Consider the following 16,271-nt stretch of genomic DNA (forward strand, 5'->3'; position numbering starts at 1 on the left):
AGAGGAGAGAGGAGAGAGGAGAGGTATGGGTGTGAAAGAAGGGAAAGAGCAGCACAATTAAGAAACAAGGAATTAAAATGTCAGAGAAGTCGTCTGGGAGAACGAGAGAGACAGAGTGAAGGAGTGTTAAGGGGTTTATAGATGGCCTCGCTCAGCTGAGGCATGAACACACGCACACGCACGCACACACGCACACACACACACACACACACACACACACACACACACACACACACACACACACACACACACACACACACACACACACACACACACACACATGTAAAGGTTGGGGCAGCGAGGCTGAGTGACACAAAAGCAAACAAACACACTCATGTGTGCACATCCACCACTGAGAGGACTGTTGATCGCCGGCTGTTCAGACTCAGGGCAGAAACTATATATTAAAGCTTCATTATTTTTCTGATTAAATAATTATTTGCTTAATCTCCGAAATGTCAAGAAATAATTAAAGATGCCAAAAACAATTTCTGAGAACTCGGGGTGACGGCTAAACTCAAAGATATTGAATTCTCATTGATTCATCAGCAAACTTCACATTTGAGAAATTGGGATTACTCAAAGTTGTTTTTTTTTTTTTTGGAAAAAGACTTTAAGGGTGGCGTTAAGATGACGACCATAAACTGTAACCTCTCCGGTTCAGGTCCAGTCAGGAACCTGTTTCACATGTTTGTTTTTTAACTCAATTCCTGTTATCTCTCAATTGTGAACTTGGTAATAAAACTACGCATCCTCACACAACAGATCAAATTACATCTTATGACTGAGCACCCCACAAATGACGTTACATACTTAAAGGGATAGTTCAACCCAAAATTAAATATTTAGTAATTTTCTACTCATCCTCATGCTGATGGAAAGTGTGGTGAAGTTTTATAGTCCACAAAACACTGCTGGAGGTTCACAGGGAAAAGGTGTTGCACTAACTAAACAAATGAAGCAAATGGTGACCAGAATTTAAACGTTAAAATAATACCAAATAAAACCATAAAATGTGTCCATTGTGCTCGTTCGAAGTAATCCAAGCGTCTTGAAGCCCCAACGTGCCAAGTTGTTTTGAAAAATGTCACTGGCGTCATGTTTCAAGCCTTGTTTTAGTCTGTAACTCCTAGTGTGGGAGTCAGGTTCATATGCAAGCTAGCGTAAGACCAAGGAGAGCTGGGGGTATCTGCACGCCAGTGTTTACACGCTATCTGGAGGCCTCACACACACACACACACACACACACACACATGCACACACACACACACACACACACACAGACTTCTGGAGTTAGCAGCAAGCAACAAGTTGGATTTAAAACCACTGTGTGTGCATACGTGAATGCGGCTCCCACACTGGGAGCTACTGGCTACAACAAGGCTAAAAACATGGCGCCAGTGACGTTTTTTAAAACAACTTGGCACGTTGGAGATTCAGGACACTTGGATTACTACAGACGAGCAGTAGTGCACATTTTGTGGTTTTATTATGTATTTTTTAACGTTTGAATTGTGGTCACCATTTGCTTCAGTTGTTTGGGAGATTAGTGCAACGCCTTTTCCCCATGAACCTCCGGCGGCGCTTTGTTGACTATAAAACTTCTCCCGACTTTCCATCATCATGAGGGTGAGAAGATAATGACTGGTTTTTCATTTTTGGGTGAACTATCCCTTTAATGTAAAGTTACATACTTAACGGAGAGTCACTCTGGTTAGGTTTAGGGAAAGAAACACAGTGATGATGCACCTTAAAATAACTAAAAGGTCACTCAAAGTTTACACGGCTCTGAGCGTTGATCCCCTGAGGGAAAGACCTGTGTTTGTGACTCATCCACAACCGCAACCTGCCTCCTAATGGCCACTTCAACCCCATCAGTGCACTGGTCATGTGACTGCAGCCCTCCCAAATACACCAGTTACCGGTTGGATATGTACGAATTTTGGTGCTTTATGCAAGAAAATATAGAAACCGTGTCTGAGAACAGCCTGAAAAAGGCAAGAAAAAATAAAACATTGACTTGATTTTCAAAGTTTAGACATCATTTCTGCCAGTTATGATAATATTGTAGGCTACTCACTAAATTAATGTCAGAGATTTGGGAACACGGCAGTATCACTACAAGGTGGTCCAAAGTAACAGAAAACAGTAGCAGTCATGAAGCAAACATGAGCACTCCTGAAATGTTGCTCATAATCCATCAAAAGCCAAAACTATGAAAAAATCCACCAGCCAAGCAAATTTCTCACTGGCAAAAAAGTAAATTGCCCTTTTGTGTCACACATGAATTTTGTTTCAGGGCATTTAATTTTAATTTGTGTGTATTATATTGAATACAAACTTAAAAAATAGGCTGTGATGTGCAGGAAAATAAATATATGGAGCAGCCTCAGCATGTGATTAAGTTCCTCCTGGTAAACGGTGACGCAGTGTATATGTGTAGGGCTGTTACGCTCTGCCACTAACGACGAGGTTAGAAATAAAGAGTTTGTCGTCTTGGTTAACTATGGCTATTTTCATAAATATTGACACATTGTGAGCTATCAGCAGACAGGCTGTAAGCGACAGTTTAGAGGATCGACTGATGTCCCGTTTGGCAAACAGCGTCGCAAAACTCTGGGCGGCAGCAGCAGAGCCGTGTACCGCTAAATGACACCTAAACGTGGTTGAGACTCTCAGCATAGATTTTTATTAGATTATCATTTCGGTACAAACATTGACCCTTCAGTGTGGTGAATATCCATCTTGCTTGCCAACTGAAAATCAATGCGCTTTGCATTCGTTTATTTCAGCCTCTGCTAGCAGTCAAAGCTGAGATAGCCTGCAGCTCTTCCTGCTTGTAACTCTGTCACGTTCACGCCAAATGACGGCGCTGGATGCAGAAAGAAGTCTGAATTTGCAGCTGCAAAAGCCACTTTCTCTGTCATTACAGCACGCACTGAGAAATGTTTTGACCTTATCGACTACATATGACATCAACACCAGTCAGACAGAAGAGGTGGAAAATTTTCCCTTTAAGGTTAGGGAATGATCTGGGATGGAAAAAAACAAACCCTGCACATTAACTGCAGGTCTGTGACAGGACACCGACTCTGGTCTGCTGCAAGAAGGTCAGACACACTACACACTCACCCACCACCACACCCTCACTCCCCGATGTAAATCATGACAGCGGAGGCCTCTGATACGAACACAGTTCCTGGGACACAGGCTGCGGAGCATTTGATACTGTAAACGCAGCCTCACGAGGGCCGCCCGCTGCTTAACAACGGTCTGATTGAACCAGCCCACCGCTTCTTTTGTCACCTCTCTTTGCTTTGTTGACCCTCTCTGATTATTTCCATCTCACTGCCCCCCTCCCCCCGTCTCTCTCCATCTCACATCTCATGCGTCCTCGTCGGTAGCGCTGCCTGCCACTGCATTTTGTCATGCCGCTCTCATGGGACTGTTTGTTACTCTCTCTACCGGCTGCCCCTTTCTTCCCCCCTCCCCGCCTCTCTCTTCCTATTAATAATTTATGCCACTCTTGCTCTGCAGGGCAGTTCTCATTGGTCTCCATTTCTCTCTCCTCCAGTTCTGATTTGTTATGCCACTGCCATTCTCTCGTACACGTCTCATTGGTCACTGTCCGCTGAGCTTTCTATTACCCTCTCTCTCTCTCTCGCCTTCCTCCCACTCCCCCTCCCCATGTTGTTTGATCTCATACTTTCACTGTCAGAGATTTGTTTCTCCCTGCTGCATGCTGCCGAGGTGTTTTTCATCCGCGGCGCCTTTATCAGAGGAGAACACAAAGGGTGCGCAGCATCGGGGAGGCTGCGTGTGGGGCCGACACTTTCAGTTTGGTCCATATCTGCGTTCAGGGGGAATTATTTCGACGGTGTTGCACACACAGTGCAAGTATTGCCATTTCAATGGGTCGTTAGTACCACCTGAATGCACTAGAAGGCATATTAGCAGGCTGAGTGGGAATATGGGGCCATTATTGGAAAATAGAGAAGGCATCTGCTTTGTGAAATACCGCACTCCTGTTTCCTGTTAGATGCGTGTGTGTGTGTGTGTGTGTGTGTGTGTGTGTGTGTGTGTGTGTGTGTGTGTGTGCGTGCGCGCGTGTGCACACGTGTGCAAAAGAGGACCAATTTATGGAAATACCAAATCATGACAAAGGAATTCTAACTTTGAAGTCACTGAATCACAGCGACACAGACAGGAAAATCAGTTCCCGCCGAATGTTAACTAGCAGGAAGTGTCAGCTTAAAAAGACTTGTAACAATCGTCTCTTTTATGCGTAAATCTAAAGGGACTAATTATAACAAAAAAAAAAGCTGTAAAAACATTTCACATCTTCATGTCATGTGCTTGGAGATATTCGACAGGACAGATCCTGATCTCTTCTGATGTGTGATAATTGAGCCTGTCCGCACCGGCGAAGAATGACAGCACCATTTGTTCCTTCAAACACTTCAAATGACTTATTTTTACGTTTTTACTGACAAACGAGCTCCTGCGGTGGAGAGAGTGATGACTGCCTTCAGTCTCAGAGGCAGAAACAGTGTGACATTGTTTTGTTGTTGCAAAAAAAAGAAATAAAAAGTCTTTCAGTTTGGTCACAAGAAAAAGGGACAGCGAGATTCATTTGTGCGTGTTGTGAAACAGGTGGTGTTCAGAGTGATTACTTGAATAGCAAGTTGGCAAACTACGGCGGCTGAAGAGATAATGCTGCGTTCAAACGATGTTGGCCGAGTGGGAGGAATACAAAAACATCCAGTTTTTCCAAAGTTGGAGAATTTGCGTATCGTTCAAAGATGGTTACGTCCACTGTAGTAGCCTGTAATATACTTCCAGCACTGAGAGGTAACGTGTTGCAGACGCTCTCGCTACTTCGATTGTTTCTTATTTTTCACTCTTTGTATCACAAACACTTTGTGCAGGCGTGTTTCACCACATATCCGATGGCACATGTATGGTTTTTCCTGTCTTGTTTTTGTTTTAATAACATCTAATCATTTCCTTTTGTTAAACTTTTTGTGCTGCTGCAACAACAAAAATAACCTGCTTGGGATCATTAAATGTTATTTTATCACCTAACAATGCAGCCACAGCAGATATATATGCTTAACCCTTTGAAACCTGGATCGTCATCGGTTCTTTCGTTTTGTTTGTTGTTTGGTTTTTTGCTGCGTCAAGACTCGTTTCCACAGCTATTTGACCCTTTGAAACCTCAGCGAATTGATTTGATTTCTTTTGAAAACAGGCAATGACAGGCAAGATTTGGGAAAATATGAAACACACACACACAAATATATATATATATATTGAGGAAATGTTACATTTCTGTTGTGCACTAATTCTAACCAATAATAATAATGCTTAATGCTCATAATGTGTAATTTCAGAAAACACCATCTGCTGCTGTTGCCTGTTCTGTTCTGTGTTCATGGACGTGCCATAAAGTCCCAGCTTCAAAGATTCACTAACTGCTATGTCAAATATCAGATCAAATGAGGTTTATCAGCAAAAAAATGTGTTTGAAGCTATTTCGAGATTGTGATGTTGCTCCAGGCCCACTTCGTTGTGTCTCTTCATGTACAGGTTGCCCTGTACTAAGAACTTATCTTACATTTTTGGAATATGGGCATTATTGATCGTACATCGTGCGGAGAGCAAAATTAGCGTACAGATATGATAATAATCGTACAAGCTGGGAATGTGGTCAGAATTTTGCATATTTTGAAATGTTCATCAAAGCTGTACTCGACACTAAAGCTTGGCACATTTTTACTTTGCTTCTTCGAGTGACTTCATTCAGATTAACGGATTGCTTAGGCGACATAAACTCATGTGAGGCCATGTCGGTGGTTTCAGTCTCGTTTGTTGTTGACATATGAGGACTTCCTGTTCTGAACAAGAGAACATACAGTACACTGTGACCTCAAAAAGCCACCCTGTGTTACAGGTCTGCCATTCAGAAATCACTCATATCCAAGGTGAACGTTAAACCTGGTCGGCAGCACGCTGGAAACAGTTAACATGCTCTGATGAGCTTTTCTTACATCCACACAGACTCATGGTTATAGAAAACAGCTTTAACTCCGGCTGTCAATGTCTGCTGCCACTGTTAAACGCGGGGGCGGATCTGTGCTGGAGTGAGCGTCCGTCTCGGGGGAGTCATTAGGTCTGCTGATTGCTCTGCACAGTCGTATAAAGTCTGAGGTATATGAGGGCATTTTATGGCACCTGCTGCACCTTAAAGTCCAAACAGCGCTCCCTCCTGATGTCCTTCGTTTCCAGAGACATTAACTCCCACCAATTTAACAGTTTACAATTAAATTCAAGGATGGCTTTGCAGACACTTAGTGGCTTTTGTTGCTTGCTCAGTGAAAATCTAAACATCGCTGATTGTTTTATTTTTACGTCTTTATTGTTCCTGCTTTTCCTGATATCAGACAGATTTCTCAACCTGATTTCAGGGGAGGAAGATTTGATTTACCCTTAACAACAGACCGACATATCCACCCGAATCTAACGTCATTTTAAGTCCACTGTGGGTCCGTACATAAATGTCGGCTGCGTACACCTGTGGTGCACCGAAAAGGTGGAGTATTACACTCCATTTAAACACCACAAACCCTTTAGGGGAGGTTTTGAAAGTGGAGAGGAGCAAAGTAAAAAAAAAAAAGGATGTTGAGGAGTTCTTTAAAGGAACTATGAGGTTTTCAAGCTAAATGATGTTTAAAAGTTAGAAAAGAGAGCATTCAACGAAGGATTTGTTTCAGATTCGGACTATTATCTGAGCCCTGGTTGGGGATGAATCGGACACAACAATGTCCAGTAATGTTGAGAAGACTTGTGGACTTAGAACAGCCTCGATAGCTGCATCTATCTTGTCTATAGCACCAACCATTGCTTTTATTACTTCTCACTGGTTGCAGCACACAGCGTGACTACAGCCTGACCGCGGCTTTAGTCCGTAGAGGAGAACAAAATCAAATATAAGCAAGAAAAACAACACCAGAAAGCCCGTCTGACATATTCAGAAAACAGACTTAAGTCCTTCATGTATGAAAAGGAGTAGGAGGAAGTGAATACTTATCAGTTAATTTTAAACATGAATATTCCCAATTATCCCAATATTCACCATGCACACGCTGATCTAATCAAACATTAGCATTAAGACAAAAACAAGACCAGATCAATCTGAATAAACATTTATACGCACACACAAAACCGAATCCAGTATCAGAGGGCGGACTCAAAGGTGTGGACAACTTCCTGCAGGGAGTTTTGTTGCATTTGTGAAAAACGTTGTATACTGTATGAAGAATATGAGAGCAGACGGACACAGAGGATGTGTTTTCATTACAGCATCCTCCTTAAATATCCTCTCTTAATACTTAATGACGCAGACGTCTATTTTCTTCATCCGTCAATATGAAGAAAGGTCCGGTATGTTACTGCAGCGGTCCACGGTGGATCAACCACCTGAGCCCCGATATTAAAGGTGAAATTTCTAGTTCAGAGTCAGATTAAACATTTTCTCAACAGTCACATATTTATTTTGAATCAGCGTTCTTGCTGCAGTGAAGCTATTTAACGCCTTAATTGAGGTTTTATCTTTTGTATTGATGCATCTATTTGGTATCCTGGGAACTCAGTACAATTTAATCTGAAGCACTCTGGGTCTGAAAAATGCACTTAATGAATGATGTGCTGAAGAGGTTAACCCTGTGATGTCTAAGGCTATTTTTGCAATTTAGCTGTTCATTAAAATGTCCTCCTCATTAGATTTGGCCATTGTTCACCACTTGCACTTGTCTATTAGAAAAATATATGAGGCTCTTTACACCCTCAGGGCTCAAATGCTACAATGTAATATATAATATAATGTTATAGACTGAGGGTATTGAGTGTTTGAGTGTTTTAGATACTGCACTTGATGACGGTTGTCCTGATTGCAGTGCAATAAATCCCTCCCTTTTATTTTGTCAACGTTTTTTTATCTTACTGATGTCTTGATTGCCTGATTGCTTTGACATCGATTTATGTTTACGCCTCCAAAATGCTTTTTATTTCTCTGGCTTTTTTTCTGTATTTGGATCTGGGTGCTGAACTGCGTTTTCCATGTGTCCTTGCAGAAAAATAGCACCGGTGTGCTCCACTTGGTCCCATTATAAGGTGCTGGATTTGTTTGTGACAAATAGTATGAAAGTCTGCACACAGAAAGCCTGATTTTTTTTTATTATCAGACATTTGCAACTGACTCAAGTGTGTAGAGTCTTGTTTTCTTCCCCACTCTACAGCACCCAAAATATTTTTTTACGTTTGAAATGAGTAAATATGATATAACATATTTTCATGAACATATCAGTGTAAATTTTGGCAGCTGTTTTAGTTTTGGTCTTAGTCTTTAGATAAAAATACTTAATAGTTTTAGTCGACAAAGTCAACTTTTTGTCAGAATATTTATTATTATATTATTTAATATATTTCTCTTTAAAGTAATCCAGGTAGGCTAATACAGGTATCACAATTTAGAATCAAGGTGACAAACAGGTGTAAGAAATGAAAGATTCATTTACACATAATTTTTCTACAACTTTGCATTTCTCTGGCAGAGTTTTGGAAGGTTAAAGGGATGATTTACATTTCTCAACATTTCTCTGTTTATGGTCTCAAACACTTCAACACCACAAATAACGGGTTTGAGGCAACTAACGTTTTGTAAACTCTAACTTATCGATGTCACTGTTGAGACGGACAGAAATAACTTTATTTCAGCATGAATCCTTGAAACCTAGTCTGAAGGTTTGAACTTGCGTGTCCTCTCATGGAGCTGATGATTAAAGCTAAACTTTCCTGCGGAGCGCTGATGTGCTGCTGGCCACTTTCTCTGCTGCTGTTTACTGACTAAAAAGCGGAGCTAGCTGCAAACAGCTACCACTGCAACTAACAAACTTCACAAATCCATCCAGCAGCTCCACCATCAAAAGCTAGACCAGGCAGTTCTTATTCTAAAGCCGTCAAATATCGTTATTTCAGCATAAGATTCTGACGCCAAAAGCCACCTTTCGCTGCTGTATGATATGCCGCCAGACAGCATCAGCTGAGAACGCCATCGAACAGAAACGGTCACGGCGTTATTCTTTGTCCGTGGATAACTAGACAGCGCCTGCCACAGCAGCATGATGTGCAGCTGGATGGATCCAACCTCAGACTTTCATGGAGGAGTCTGTTTTTTTTGTTTACCATGTTCCCTTGTTGCCTCAAAACAACCACGTGCTTTTGTTGACATTGTCAGTAGCAACATCCCAGTACGTCAACAAAAGACACAGAAGGATACCCAGAGCGTAGTCTGTAGACGTGGAAGTCCACTGACGAAGCGGCGAAATGTGATGAGAACGTGTTGGTCAGAAACACACACAGCTGCTTACTTCCTGCCAAATCACAGCTCACAACTCGTGACAGCTGGCACTGCTCCAGTGTGAGTGTTTTGCAGTCTAGTAAAACATCCTGGTGCTGACTAATTACTGGAGTTAACAGCCCGTTGATGGTCCAATCTCAAACCGCTCATATGGCATTAGAAGCAGTTATCTGCTTTCAAGTGTAAAACATTTTTATAATACTTCATTAAATAATGTATCATCCTGTCCTCCACCAACATTTTCATCCCGTCTCTTTCCGTCAAAGAAAATGACACAAAATTCATCTTACTTTCTATTATCACAGTCTTTTTTGTCTATTGCCAATGTCTTATCTTCGCCATTGAAAAAAAACAACTGTTTTTTTTTTAGGTTAAACAAAATTAACATTGGAACATATCATCAAATTATTCAGTATAAACTTAAAGTTTAGCTTACATCAGTACCACTTAAGACTTTTATTGAGATATCTACTTATTTTATGTTCTTTTTATGTCACATAATGACAAAAATCAAAGCTAAAATTCAAAGTGATAGTTCTTTGGGAACAAAACCTGCTCCACAGTCACTACACTTTAATAGCTGTCTCTGCTTGTTACTTTATTGCACCTAAAATACATCCCCTAAGTGATAAATATATTAATAGATGTGATAAAAGCCCTGAAAAAGAGTGTTAGAACAAACGATAACAGCTTACTCGGAGGGTTAAAGTTATCATAAAGGCAGGGAGTTAAAGGAGTTGTTTTTTCCTTATGAGATAGTCACTATTCTTTATGTTTGTGTGTTGGGTACCTTTATTATTATCATTATCCGATACATCCAGTATCCTCGGGGAGCTTTATGTACTCGTGTGCATATGGCAAAGTGACTCGAGCACGCAGAACCTGTTCTCAAATGAGGGCGCATTAAGATCAGACAACACTTGAGGGAACCGGGGACTGAGGGTAATTTACCTCAATATGATTCCTCCTTAATGAATTCAAGAATGGCTGCTCAGAAATTGAGGAAATTTCACAAATGAGAGGCTTGATGATTTCTACGGCTTTGAAACCGAGTCTGCAATTTAGGGCATGAGAAAGCAATCTCTGCAGGTCAAATGACACGGCTTCTCTCCCTTTATTCGGAGGAAAGACTCCAACATTTATTAAGTCATAAAATAAGCATGCATTACATTAAATAAGACAACGGTAATGTGTTTCTGCACATGTACGACGCATGATTTAAGGGACAGTTTTAGCACCCGGTGTTAGGGAAATAAGCAGACGTATATTAGCTGTGTGTGAGCCGGTAACTCTACTCTGACTTTGCCCTGGGACTTGATGACTGCTGTCACCACGTCTGACAAACCAGGCGCCGCTGCAACAAATCAGTCTCCTCCCAATCCCAGTCGATATAATGAGAGCAGACCTGCAGGCAGCTGGAGGTCCGTGTGTGTGAGCATCAGTGTTTGTGTGTGTGTGTGTGCTCCTGGCTGCACAGAGGGATAGGGGAGGAGAGAATACTCAAGAGATTAGAGATTTATTGATTACCCTTTGCAGTGTCTCACCCTCCCTCTCTCCCTCCCTCTTCCTCTCACCATCTTCCCCGGGTCTTCCATTCTCTGCCAGTTTATTTATAGAGGGTCGGAGAGGGCAGTGTTTTTCGGCTCTGCAATGTGTTACAGACTTCTGGTGACCCAGCTTCTCTAAAACTATCATTCCAGAGGCTTATCGAGTGCACAGACATCAGCATCGGTGTAATGGAAGGAGAACACGAAGCCAATAAGCTCTGGTATCAAGCCTCCTTCCTCCTCCTCCTCCTCCTCTTTTAGTCTTTAGAAATGCGCCATGATGTCTGCACTTTGAACAACCTTACGCAGGATGTAAATGCAGGGCGCACCCTGTCTTTGCAGTTCTGATGGGCATCAAGTAACAGAAAAATGTAGATGATTGTGCTGCGCTTGTACTCGCTCTGTCTGATGATGACTGTGTTTAGAATATGAATGAATGTGAAGGCGGGTGGGGGGTGGGGGGTGGCGGGGCGGACGAGGATGCAGGGGCAGGTATTGGAAGAGACTTGGCAGTTTGTGTTTTTAGATTCACTGGAGGCTACAGGCTTTTTGCACCAGGATGTGTTGGCTCTGGTGGTCTCCCAGAGGAGCAGACCTATCAGCATAAAACGGACTGTTGATTCCTGTCTTCAGCACCAGAACAAGCTGAAAATATGAGACTGTGCTCCAAAGAAAAACAACAGCATCAGTTCTTGCAGCAGATGTCCAAAAAATGTTCACACTCAAGTAGCAAAGTCCTCTAGCCGCTGTAATAATTGCCACTTTTGTCTGTTGGGAGCACAAGAGGAAGTTGGACGTTATAGAGCCTGAAAGTCGGCGCAGGGAGGAGGTCGGGGTGATTTGTAACAGTAGGCAGGTTTCCATTACACATTTGTGCAAAACTTCAGCAATATTTTCAAAATATTGATAAAACACACTTGGTGACTGCATTTCCACTGAGTGATGTTATGCGCCTCCTCCTCCTGCGATAGTGCTTTAATAGTGCTCTCAGAATTTGTATATTCTATAGTCTTTAAATGTTTTTTTCTGTTTGTTTTGTTTTTCCTTCTCTTGCTGATGGTTTAAAGACATCTTTTAAACTGTATGCCCTTTTTCTCTGTTCTTTTGCTTTGCTGTTTTTGACTTTAGCTTTGAGTAACATCTTGGCCAAGGGACTACAGATGAAAACCTGTGTATTTATTAATCTGCACAGTCCCTTTTAAAATAAACTTAACCTAAACCTGAAGCAATAACCTTCTAAAAAGCGTGGAGATGGATGCTCAAAACATCAGCAGCTTTATTTCTACTGCAGTCACCACACTCGCCGTCATTATTTCCAATTGAAGGCGACGTAGGCGTGTTATGGAAAGGCGAGCCCCTTATACGTGGGAGCGGCCACGTATGAGGGATTTTTGGGAGCTGATAGCCCACAATTTCACAGAGGAATTGTGGATTCAAAACTTGCTGCTCAACTTTTTATTGCCTTAATTTCTTTTTCTGGTATAGGACTTAAGAAGATTTCAGCTTCGTCCTCCGTTCACACATACCGTGCCATGTTTTTTAGAATGTCATGTGACTCTTTGTTGTATGAAAAAATTGTTTCCATTGCAGTTTTACAAACTATGGCTTTTTCGAATAGTCTAAAATACCAACTCATGCAAGTGTATCAACTTTTATGTGATAAATGGGAGTTTTTTTATAAAATGGACGTGTTTCCATTTGGCATATTTTAGGTTCGCAATCTCAATTATGCACAATTTGGGGATTAATGGAAACCTGCCTCGTGTTAAGACCCAGACACACCAAACAGATGTCAAGTGTGATGTCGAACAAGTGGCGACAAAGGCAGAGTGTTGCATCACCTCATGTCGCATGTGACTCAACCAAAAAGTTGCACATGAACACACCACAAACATCCTGCGCCTGCATGAGAAGAAATAACTCCAAAATATCAATTCATCCCAGATCAGCCTTTTAATATATTTAATTCCCTGTAATGTATAAAGCTTTAACCCTGTTAATGTTGCTTGTATTAAAAGGGCCCCGCTGCAATAAATGATCAAAGGCCGTAATGTTGATAAGATCTGACTTCAGCGGTTTCCAGTGAGAGTTTATATCGTGATATTGCCATTTTAATATCACCATTACTGCTTGAGAAACATTTAGGTATAAAATAGTCAAATATTCTGTTCTGAATTTATTCTTTTTTACAATAATTCTTTGAGTATCTCTTTCACCTGCAAGCAAAATAGTTATTGTACTGAAATATCCCAAATCGAATCGATATCATATCGAATAGAATCAGGATTTGAATTGAGTCAGGAAGCAGTGACGATCCCCATCCCTACATATCAGCAGGTGGTGGTCTGTCTCCGTCATTCAAAAAGGGAAACTGGCAGACCGACAGATTCAAGACTCTAACGACAGATAGTCAGGAGAACCAAGAACATTTACCGTGTGTTAGTGAACATTAACACAAGCAATTACGAACTGTTTCTGCTAAGGAGCTCAATAACTAAAAAAATGTTGTTTGCTTTCTTAATTTCCGTTTTGCTTTTCTCCGACGCTGAATCAACATGCTGAATCAGCCAAAAATACAGCCGACATTGGCTGCAGAATGCCAGCAGTGCCCGACACACTGCAAAAACTGGGGCGACAGAAGCTTACCAACAGCTGCTGCATTTACCAAAAGCTGTCTACTGTCTTTGCATGTCACGGCCCTTAATTTTAGTCCATTTGATCGTGGCACCAATTCAGAAAACGCTTACATGTGTAGTTCTGAAGGGCAGTCACAAGCAAAGTAGTTTGTCATTGAATTTGGAGAACTCGTATGGAAAAGCTTTGCACAGTCAACTTCCATAAGGCCAGGTGAGGATGTCCAAAACAGGAGTCAGTTTTTCGGCTAGGACTGCTTTCTTTGAGTCCCCGTGTTACCACAGCGCAGAGAAAATGATGTAATAAGAAGCACCTAATCCAGGGCAGTGAATGGAGATCAGGAGTTTTATCGAGCATTGTACCTGTCGAGGGAGACGCGAGCCTCCAGCCAAACACCCTGCAGGTTCAGCCCATTCTCATCTTGGCAAGAAATGCCAGATTTAGACAATGCCTCCAGCCCAAATGAGTATTTTAATGTGCTCCAGACTTAGGGAGTGGGAGTGAGAAAATGACGGCAGGAGGCTTTACAACACAGCGGAGGCTTCACAGAAACATTTCTCAGCTTTGGCTTGTGTGAGAGCTGCTACAGTGCGATTTTATCACTGAACATCAAAACACCTGAGGGGAAGTATATTTCTTTTATCACACTGCACCCTCCTAATAGATTGGAAGATATTAAGTATCTGAGTACAGATGTCTTTTTGCAATTCTGTGAAGAGCACAGATAGATAATTTAGTAGAGATGCGGTGCGCCCCAGCTGAGAAGCCAAGGTTAAAAATCCATCTTCTAAGAAACTAGAAAATGGCACTCTGAATATACTTTCAAGGCAGATTTATCCTCCTCTTTGCATGAAAAATGTGTACATATGGACTCTGGATGGGCAACATACGTCTGTAATGTTCTTACATTCACTGAGCTTCCATCCCACATGTGTTTGGTAATGGGTATCTTAATGTGGTGAGAATTTCTATTTCATTTGGACGATAAACAGAATGTAATCCTCAAACACACACATGCTCACACACACATAGCACCTTGGAAATAAACGTGCAGGCGCACAGTTCGACCCGCTACGTTAAATACCTTTTGATTTACATACTGGGAGAAAATGAAGTGGAAGAAGACCAGCTGCACCAGCTGGAGCAGTTAAGACGCAGGTAGAATACCTATAGAGATGTGAAATTGGACGCCCTGATAGGTTATCTGAGACTCGAGAATAGGGGCCCAGACACTCAGCAGATAGCGGTATTTAAAATACGTTTACTCAGTACCTGAACAGTACATGAACAGTTTGTTGAGCTACGGTCATAGCTCGATTAGGCCATTTAATTGGACGACTGTCCTTGTCCCAGTATATAAGCAGTGGGGGAGAATCAGTTTATTGACAGAAGTGTGTCCGGCAGGTGGAGATATGCTCCCTTTCAGCTAGTTGCTATAAACCTACATTTTTTATACAGTCCGTGATATAATATAGACTGAATCACAATCATAGTTATTTATTTACAATAAATTTGAGATAGAAAACCATCATGTTACATATATATTATCAAACAGCGCTGAGCAAATTGGGCTTTCATTGATTAGTTTTATGCCACCTAAACAAATCAAAATCAAGCCGTCATATCAAACACATCAGACTCCACTGAAAAAAACAGTCATTTTACTCCACTGAATGGCAGAGCTGCTGGTTTACCGCTGCCTCCATCAGCTGTTGTGGAAGGTAAAGAGGAGAAAATATTCAAACACAGTGAACACTTCAACTCAAATTGATATTTTTATGTGGCTAAATGTGTCTTGCTGTGGCTCCGTTCACAGCAGCACAACTCTTAGCTTCCGTGCCGGTTTTGTGGTTCTGTACTTTATTTTTCAGAAGAGGAGGGTGGCTCTGCTGTGACATTTTTAAAAATTTGAAATGAATATAAAATACTACCTTTTTAAGTTGTATATCCCTAATCTAAACCAAAATAAAAATAACAAATTCCTCCTCAGCGCTTACATCTTTTTTTAATGCCTTACCCATTTTGCAGCACCCCTTCCCCCTCATAAGTGACGAATAGTCCCTATTCCTAACCACCGAGAGAGGCAGACGCAGCAACGAGGACCACACGCAGAACGCTGAGTGCAGTAAAAGTCTGACTGAGGGGTTTACATGATGGAGTTTAGTCAGATTAAAACAACAATTTCACTTTTTCTGACACCATGTAAACATACTGACTATCACCTTGTCTAGATTTAATTTTAAAAGAAAGAAAAGAAATACATGTATTATACTGTAACATTAAGAAACTACAATCTCCTGAGACTAAGCGACCCAAAGAACTAAACAATCCTAACTCCAACTTCTAAATGGCCCCAACATCTTTAAACCATCAGTCTTAACATTGGTTTTATAGGTGAGATACAATAAAAAGAGGTATATGGCAAGAGGGATTAACAGTACGATCTAAATGGATTTGAGACTTTAGTTTTAAAGTTTAGGGTATTCAAGCTTTAACATTTTTGTTGTGACTGCTGCCTTAAGCTCTTTCTTTAAAAAAAAAAAGCGCAGATAATGACATTTTTATGGTGTTATCAATCTCATCTGTACCTGTGGATTTCTGGAAACCTCACTAAAGCATTTACGTCTTTTTCTTTTATCTTTATAAGATGCCTTTTTTTAGTGTTATATGTA

General features: G+C 41.3%; 1 protein-coding gene and 1 long non-coding RNA gene across 3 annotated transcripts in view; one reads left to right on the top strand and one right to left on the bottom strand.

Moving 5' to 3' along the window:
• The window catches only part of tspan4a (tetraspanin 4a), a 203,068-nt gene that overhangs the window by 81,524 nt on the left and 105,273 nt on the right, over positions 1–16,271 (top strand). The window lies entirely within an intron of this gene.
• Positions 15,021–16,271, bottom strand: part of LOC148190344 (uncharacterized) — a 78,813-nt gene continuing 77,562 nt past the window's right edge. The window contains exon 4 of the long non-coding RNA XR_015778709.1: positions 15,021–15,308. This is a non-coding gene — a long non-coding RNA (uncharacterized LOC148190344). The remainder of the gene's footprint in view (positions 15,309–16,271) is intronic.

The sequence above is a fragment of the Plectropomus leopardus genome, chromosome 1 (genome assembly GCF_026936395.1).
Source record: "Plectropomus leopardus strain MGB_pleo_1.0 chromosome 1, ASM2693639v1, whole genome shotgun sequence".
NCBI classification, from domain to species: Eukaryota; Metazoa; Chordata; class Actinopteri; order Perciformes; family Serranidae; genus Plectropomus; species Plectropomus leopardus.